A 9,181-nucleotide genomic window follows, 5' to 3' on the forward strand; every position below is an offset into this window, starting at 1 on the left:
TGCTAAAAGTGTGTGCGTGCGTCGAAAGGTCAGAACTCCTGTGTTATGATTTAGATTTTTTGAGGTGCACTCTTGTCATAAATTCATCTATTATGGTTCCTACATAATTTGTAACAAAAAATAGTGCTAAAATATCTATTTAGGAGTCTTAGATCTTTCCAACAATATATAGATTGTCGTAGGATTTTATTGTAATATAGTGAAGTAAACGTAGGCCTCCCGGTGACAGTTAAGGGAAGCAGAACTGTATACCACACAAACTGAACCACCAGGAAGCAGGAAAAAATGCAGGTCTTAAACTTTAAACGACATCTGTGCAAACAGGGAAGAAAAACAACCATAAGGGATTAGCTAATGGGAAGACAGTTTAAGGCAGATGTTTGGCTAAATATGTGTATTGAGTGTGTAGGTGAATGAATCATCAAGGGCAAAGTGGTTGGAATGGCTTAGACCTTTTCCAGTGTCTATTTTTTCTCAGACCCCTAGGGTGAGATGAACCAGAGGACCACTGACTGCTTACTAAATTAACAAAAGAGCTCTAAAATATATCACCTTTCTCATGCCAGGCGGTGTATGACATTTTCCAAATGACACCCTTGACATTTTGTAGTAACTCTTTCAGGGCATTTGTGCTTTTATATCTTTCAAGTGGAAAATGAGTAATAACAAGGAATAAAAGTTTAAGGTGGAAGAAACAAATGGATGAGACAATTTGTCATTTACACACATCGATACACACACACACACAATCACATAGAGAGCTATAAGAGGAGCGCGGGGCGGGTGCAGAGCATACGTTTTACTTAAGTAAACTTAGGATAGTTATCTTTGAAAGTCAGTTTTTGTTCATGCACAAAGTTTAAGTTTACTTTTGTGTCCTAAACCAGATCTGCATGCACATCTATTTTCACATCATGTATCCTGAGGTTTGCTATCTGTCTCAGATATGTCTTGGAGGGCATTTAAACTTGGACAGATAGCTATCAGATCAATAAAATAATGTGAATTCAGAAAGTGTAAATACTCCTTTAAAACTTACTATTATGTAAAACAATTTGAAGTCGGCATGAAACAGCTGTTGTGATAGTGTTTTCATCCCTATTGTGACATATGAATCGGCTTCTTAAACAAGAAAAAATGTAGGCAGAGACTTGATTTTGTCCATCGGGAATTGATTGGATCATTGGATCTGTGTGGTATGCTATTGCTGGGATCTCATGTGAGAGGCAGGTTGTCCCACCCTCACACCAGTAAACACATCATCAGAAAGGAAATGTTGCTGCAAGAGGGAGGGGAAGTTATTAGGGGTCCAAGGCAAGCACAAAGTGCAGGAACCCTATTGTATTTGTAAGGATTTTCCTTATTATTATTATTCTATTTTTGCCCTAAAACTGTATGGGCGTCAGAGACCGTACATCATATAGACCCAAAACTTCGTGAGACGGTCAGAAATCCCACCCGCATCGACATACATCTGTCGGACACTAGGTGGCGCCACTTCGCGTTTTGGTTAATAACTCTGGATCTAGCGGGGCTAGAAGCCAAATTCTTGTGTCCTCTGAATCCTTGACATGCATCATCTAGAATAGAGACCCTCATGGCAAAAATGTATAAAAATAATTTCAATCGGTCAATCCGTTTAACAGATATGAGCTAATGAAATATGTGGGTGTGGCCCATTTTCACTAACTGGCTGGCAAATATCTTCTGAAAGCAAAGGCCAAGCTTAATGAAACTTGGAACACATAGAAAAGAGGACATTTTGTGGACACACATCGATTTTGGTCCTATTTCTCCCATAGGGGGTTCAACAACAGAAATTCTTTAATAATGCCATAACCGTATGGGAACGGTTGATAAAGTTGAAAATTGGTATACATCTCATTTGGTGGACATCCTAACAAAAAACATGGCCACCAGCAGCCAATCAAATTTCAGCAGCTAATAACGTAAAATCTGAATGGCCTACCATAGCAAAAAATTGACATATTCATTGACCGTGTAAAACCGAGTATGTGTATCAAATTTTGTGAAAATTGGCAATACAGTGGACTTATCCCAAGCAGTTTTACATTTTTGCTAATAATGCTAATAACAAATGTGCATGATAAATTTTAAATACATTTTTAAAATTCCAATTTTTAACTTTGCGTATCCATTTAAAATTAAGACAATTTTATGTCTTATGTTCTGTGTAGTATTTTTCATCATTATTATATTAGAATTTGTACAAATATGATATTATGAAATATGATATAGTCGATCCATTCATCCATTCTTCAAACCGCTTTATCCTCCGTAGTGTCGTTGTGTTGCTGTCCATCCCAACATCATAGGCCTCAGGCAGAAATATAGGCCCATAACAATCAATTATATGATGCCCATAACGGAGTGTCTATTTACACTAAGTACAAATAGCCCGACTTGGCAGATGCTATTTACACTAACTCCGCCCACTGACGTCTAGTTGAGCCAGACAAAACTCAGAAAACTCTTTAAAAAAAGAAACAGCAGAGCACAGAAACTTTAGAAGGATTGTCAAAAGTAGCAATAGTGTCGGTGTAAGGTGCGTGGTAGAAAGTGTTGACGCAAATTGACTCGAGTTCTAAACCGCTTTTAGCCGAACTCGCTCTGCTTCCTTTTCCCATCACATATCAGATCGGAAAGACCTTTATTTTTTAACTAAAATTAAGAAAAAAAATCTAAAAGTGGAAATAAAGTGTCAAACGTGTGTTTAATAATTAAGTGTTTATCGGTTAGTGTTAGGGCAGCATCCATTTAATAATTTTAATAAATATAATAATTTAAAATCTTGTTATTATTGCATACTGTTTAATGTACAGCAATGAGGTGCAAATAGTAGGCCTATGCCACTATTTATAAGTAAACACAAACAGCATATAACTACTATTTTACACTTTTCGCAAAGAACATTCTGCTGTTTCAACAGTGTAAATAATCTATCACTTTTTTTAAAATAGAATCTATTGCAAAAAGCCGCTGCTCATAATTTTTGCAGGCTGAAATAAGTGAATTCCTTTGTAAACGAGTTGACCCTTTTGACACCAGCAAGTATCGCTAACCTGCTTCATCAAACATCCACATGCATGGGCCATTTATGCTTGTACGTCAATTGTCGCTTGCTACTATATTTTTAATTATGCTGGCACATTCAATATATATTTTTTTTTAATCTTTCTGATATAATATCAGAATATTACTTAAATATGACTTTTAAAAATAGGCCCAATTGTTTTTAGGCTGCAACAGTTCTGTAGTAAAATGTGAGTGTGTGAGTGGGGGAAGTTGGTAAAAACCAGAGCAGAAATTAGGATTTCTCCAGAAAGTTGTGGAGTTTGCAGGTTAAGGTGGTCGTATTACCTCTTAACTGCAGTATACGGGCCTCAGAATACACGGTGGAAAACACACAGGCCGACAGACAGGTGCTCGGAAAATCAAACAGGGCCGGTGATGGTGATGATGATGTGTGATGCTGATGGAACAGTAGCAGCTGGTCAGTAGAGCTCCGGCTTCAGCTCCTCTTACAGGTTCCGCTCCGCCGTATCAAAACAAGAGATTACATTCACCTGCCGAGGAATACAGAGCACAAAAGGTGAGGACGAGAGAGACAGATCAGTTGTGTGATGTTTTTTGTGGAGTTGACATGTTTTAATTAGATGTTTGATGTCTTTGTCCTCGCACAGTTGGATATGCTATTTGCACTGCAGATGAAAGTACACAGTTGTACAGTATTTGTTTACATGGGTCGTTGCTTAGGAATTCATTAGGAAATACTGCCATCTCATGGCGTATACGATGAGTTGCTGCTCAAGTGAGTTTTCTGAACCAGAAGACACGGTTTTGTTGTGGTAGCCGCAACCTGCTATTTTTTACAGTCTATGGCAACCTGTCGTAAACGGAGATATGCTACGAATTGCTACCAAAACATAGCCTACTACGTAGTCCCAAAACAATGTACGGAATAATGGGGCTAGGTGTCACTTTTTTTCCTCCATTGAAAATCTTAGGGTTTCAAGTTTTATTTTTGAATAGACACAAGACTGAAAATTCCATAGTCCAGAGAAAAAAGATGCAGTTCACCGGTTGAACTTTTGTGACAACATGCCCCGCTATTACGTTAGTTGATGAACTTCGAGTAAACAAGGGGCCTGTACCATGATGGTAGTTGAACAAACTCAGGGTTACAGGATTAGTTTAGAGTTGACAAAACCAAACTAATACAACCAGGGTCCTGTTTCAGAAAGGAGGTTAAGTGAAAACTCTGAGTATGTTAACCCTGAAATGAGGGAAACTCTGGGTTTTCTGTTTCAGAATGGGAGGTAAGTCAAACCTGAGAAAGCAGGGTAAGTCAAGCCTGTTTCTGAAAGAGAGGTAACTTATACTCAGAGTCAGTTACCATGGTAACTCACTCTGTGAACCTAACCTGGTCGGGAGCAGGTTTACTTCCGTAAACCCAGAGTTTATTTCGTTCTCCTCCCCTTTTTTAAAGAGGAAGCGGTGTTTAAACACCTCATTCATTCTTTCGGTACATTTATTCATTGCTGTTTTTTCCCCCAATTTTTTTAATAAGATGAAGTCTATATAACTTCTTAACTGGCAACTGAAAATACAGTAGATTAGAGTTACATCATGTAGTTCTAAACAAATTCTACAGAATTAAACTGTGGCATTCACTGAAAATCACTGAACTGTGTTCATCTGTGCACCAGAAGTTGATGGACCTTCCTCCTGCTGTTCTTCCACACTCTGGGGACGGGGGAGAGATAAGAATATCCCTTTATACTTAGATATAAACTTAGATTCTATAAGCTACTCCACATAAATAATGTGAAGAAATGTGAATGAGTAGATTGTTTGATGTGTAGACACATAATATTAACATTTCCTCTGTAGGCCTCTCTGTGGCAGCAGAAACTGTTTCTTCATCCCCATCGTCCTGTGAAGATGAGCATTTGGTTGAGCACACTTTATAATACTATTTGTCATAATTTCTGGTGTATTGAGTAGGCTACTTCCAACTGCCTGGGTTTCTGTTGGGACAGGAGGCTCCAAAAGACAGATATTACCATCAGAATCTGTTGGGAGCAACAAAAAACCCAACCCAAAGTAAAATATATGGAAATATCAAAAAACAAAAACACTCCTGAATCTTCAGGAGTGACTGGCTCTGATGAAGTCCCTCCAGGAATTCCCTCAGCCATTGGCCTTCCAGCTTTCAGGCTCAGGGCCATCTCCATCTCCTCTGCATCTCCATCTCCTCTGCATCTCCATCTCCTCTGCATCTCCGTCTCCTCTGCATCTCCATCTCTCCATCTCCATCTCCTCTGCATCTCCATCTCCTCTCCATCTCCATCTCTCCATCTCTCCATCTCCATCTCCTCTGCATCTCCATCTCCTCGGCATCTTCATCTCCATCTCCATCTCCTCTGCATCTCCATCTCCTCTGCATCTCCATCTCTCCATCTCCATCTCCTCTGCATCTCCATCTCCTCTGCATCTCCATCTCCTCTGCATCTCCATCTCTCCATCTCCTCTCCATCGCCATCTCCTCTGCAGCTCCATCTCTCCATCTCCTCTCCATCTCCTCTCCATCTCCATCTCCTCTGCATCTCCATCTCCTCTCCATCTCCATCTCCTCTGCATCTCCTCTCCATCTCCTCTCCATCTCCATCTCCTCTGCATCTCCATCTCCTCTGCATCTCCATCTCCTCTCCATCTCCATCTCCTCTGCATCTCCATCTCCTCTCCATCTCCATCTCCTCTGCATCTCCATCTCCTCTACATCTCCATCTCCATCTCCTCTGCATCTCCATCTCTCCATCTCCTCTCCATCTCCTCTCCATCTCTCCATCTCCTCTGCATCTCCATCTCCTCTCCATCTCCATCTCCTCTGCATCTCCTCTGCATCTCCATCTCCTCTCCATCTCCATCTCCTCTCCATCTCCATCTCCTCTGCATCTCCTCTGCATCTCCATCTCTCCATCTCCATCTCCTCTGCATCTCCATCTCCTCTGCATCTCCATCTCCTCTACATCTCCTTCTCCTCTGCATCTCCATCTCCTCTGAATCTCCATCTCCATCTTTGCGAGCCTCTTCCTTCTTTTTGTTGGCTGAGTAGAAGTCAAATGAGAATGAACATTTAATTGTGTTAATTTGACCTATGTCAGAAATGCTGCTCCATCTGTTCTGCATCTCCATCTCCTCTGCATCTCCATCTCCTCTCCATCTCTCCATCTCCTCTGCATCTCCATCTCCATCTCCTCTGCATCTCCATCTCCTCTCCATCTCCTCTCCATCTCCATCTCCATCTCCATCTCCTCTCCATCTCCTCTGCATCTCCATCTCCTCTCCATCTCCATCTCCTCTGCATCTCCATCTCCTCTGCATCTCCATCTCCTCTCCATCTCCATCTCCTCTCCATCTCCATCTCCATCTCCATCTCCTCTCCATCTCTTCTCCATCTCCATCTCCTCTGCATCTCCATCTCCTCTGCATCTCCATCTCTCCATCTCCTCTCCATCGCCATCTCCTCTGCATCTCCATCTCCTCTCCATCTCCTCTGCATCTCCATCTCCTCTCCATCTCCTCTGCATCTCCATCTCTCCATCTCCTCTCCATCGCCATCTCCTCTGCATCTCCATCTCCTCTCCATCTCCTCTGCATCTCCATCTCCTCTCCATCTCCATCTCCTCTGCATCTCCATCTCCTCTGCATCTCCATCTCCATCTCCTCTCCATCTCCATCGCCTCTCCATCTCCATCTCCATCTCCTCTCCATCTCCATCTCCATCTCCATCTCCATCTCCATCTCCATCTCCTCTCCATCTCCATCTCCTCTCCATCTCCTCTGCATCTCCATCTCCTCTCCATCTCCATCTCCTCTGCATCTCCATCTCCTCTACATCTCCTTCTCCTCTGCATCTCCATCTCCTCTGAATCTCCATCTCCATCTTTGCGAGCCTCTTCCTTCTTTTTGTTGGCTGAGTAGAAGTCAAATGAGAATGAACATTTAATTGTGTTAATTTGACCTATGTCAGAAATGCTGCTACACTGCAAGACACTGGATGCTATTTAGTTATTGAATATGTCAAATGTATGTAAAGTCAGGTAGCCTACATCCATGATATGCTCAAGCCTTACCTGACTGAATTATGTTTTTATATTTCATTTTCAGCTGCTGCCATGTTCTTTTAATGCCTGCAGGATTGCACCTACATGAAAATTAAAATTAGGTTGAATAACATACTGTTCTTCCAGTTTCACCTCTGATATTATAACAGCTGGGCAAGTTACTCTAAAATAGTTATTAATTACTAACTACAAATGACATCTTCAACAGTGTAATTAGATTAATGTAATAATTACTATCTCTAGAAATTATTGGTCTACTTATTACTAATTACTTTATAAATCCCATATCAACCTCAACCACTTGAACAATACAAAATGAGACAATAAACTGCACCTTTAATGCTTTCAAATTAACAATATACAATTTCATGAATTATTCTTGAATTGACCAAAGTGTGTAGAGAGACATGGTTACATTAAAAATATACCTTTAAAAAATGTTATGTTAATCCACTATTGTTTTATACAGAATTGTTCTTTAGTCTATGCAGTATTTAATGCAATGACATCATATTTTACTTTATATTACAGAAGAATTAAGAGTAATCCCTTTAATTAAATTACAGTATTTAGATTACTTGGTAATTACACCCAACACTGTATAACAGTAATTAAAATGTAAACTTACGCATTGACTCGAGCAACTATTTTCTCCCAAACTAACTCTCTCGATCGCCGCTGCTGCCCTGTTGCTTAAAAAAAAAGTTTGCGTACTGCTGGTGAGAAATATGCAGACCTCTTTTTGTGTGGCGCTGTTACCATGGTGACTCATAATATCTGCGCTCCATTGATAATGGCTTTTTATAGTTGTGGTGCACGCGCTTAACTCAGAGTCAGTCAACTTAGAGTTGATTGAACTTACTCATTTCAGCTGTTCTGAAACCGGAAACTCAGAGTTTCCCATGTCAGGGTAAGTCAACTCAGAGTTCAAGTTTTAACTCAGAGTTAGTTGAACCTCCTTATTGAAACAGGCCCCAGGCCTTGGTGGTACCATGCTGATCATCAACTTTCTCTGTCAACTCAGGCTTTGAGTTTAGGAGTTTAAGTGTAGCAAACAGCCAATCACATGTTGAGAAAGAGTGAACAAGATTAATTTCTCGTGAGAGAAGCAGCGCAATTCACTTATTAAATAAAAGTATTAAAATAGTAAGAATTTAAATAAATTTACACAGCAAGAAGAAAACAGCTGTCTATGAAAGAGGACAACTAAAAGAAAAGGTCTCGCTACTGTATCAGTGCAAGTAAAAGTTGTGAAGTTATTTTATACAGCTGATAAAGGTATAGAGAGAATTGAACATTTAAGCTCACATTTAGTTATTTTATAGCTTCATCTATTGATGCTAAAGCGTATTTATATTACCTTTATATATTTATTAATTTAAACTGCATAATAATAATTGATGAACTAAAATTGTACATCTGTGATTGATTAAGGGTATAATAATTACATAGGCCTAAATAATATCTGAATCATACACATTTATTATTCTAAATAAGCATCACTAAAAACTAGACGATTTTGTCTTTAAAAATCATTTGCTATGTAGTGACCTTTAATTTGGAGTAGAAACAGGTGGAGTGACTTTATCGCAGACGACATGTGTCACTTTGCTCACAGCTGATTGGTCCAAGTTCAGTTTGCAACCTCATACCTAGAACATAACCTGCCCCGGACCAGGTTAGCCGTGGAGCGGCTACTATGTTGTATGTAAGTTACTATGGCGATGAACACTGCTAAAAGCCAAACCACTTTCATGGTCCCTAAAACCCAGGGTTGACGCAAACTAAACTGAAAGATAGCTAGCTAGCCACCTAAACCGGCTTCATGGTATAGGCCCCAGTTCTAAAAAAAAACTAAAAAAAAAACGATTATATTAACATTAAAAATAGTCATGTTTATTTAGGCTACTTATTTATTTATGACTGGTCAAAAGTTTGGAAACATTACTATGGTAATCATTAATATGGTAATTACTATCTATTTTTATGTTTTTGAAAACATTTCGATTCTGAAACTGAATTTTGTAACG

This window comes from Siphateles boraxobius, unplaced genomic scaffold, assembly GCF_051911475.1.
Source record: "Siphateles boraxobius isolate OS27281-9 unplaced genomic scaffold, OSU_SipBor_1 53, whole genome shotgun sequence".
NCBI classification, from domain to species: Eukaryota; Metazoa; Chordata; class Actinopteri; order Cypriniformes; family Leuciscidae; genus Siphateles; species Siphateles boraxobius.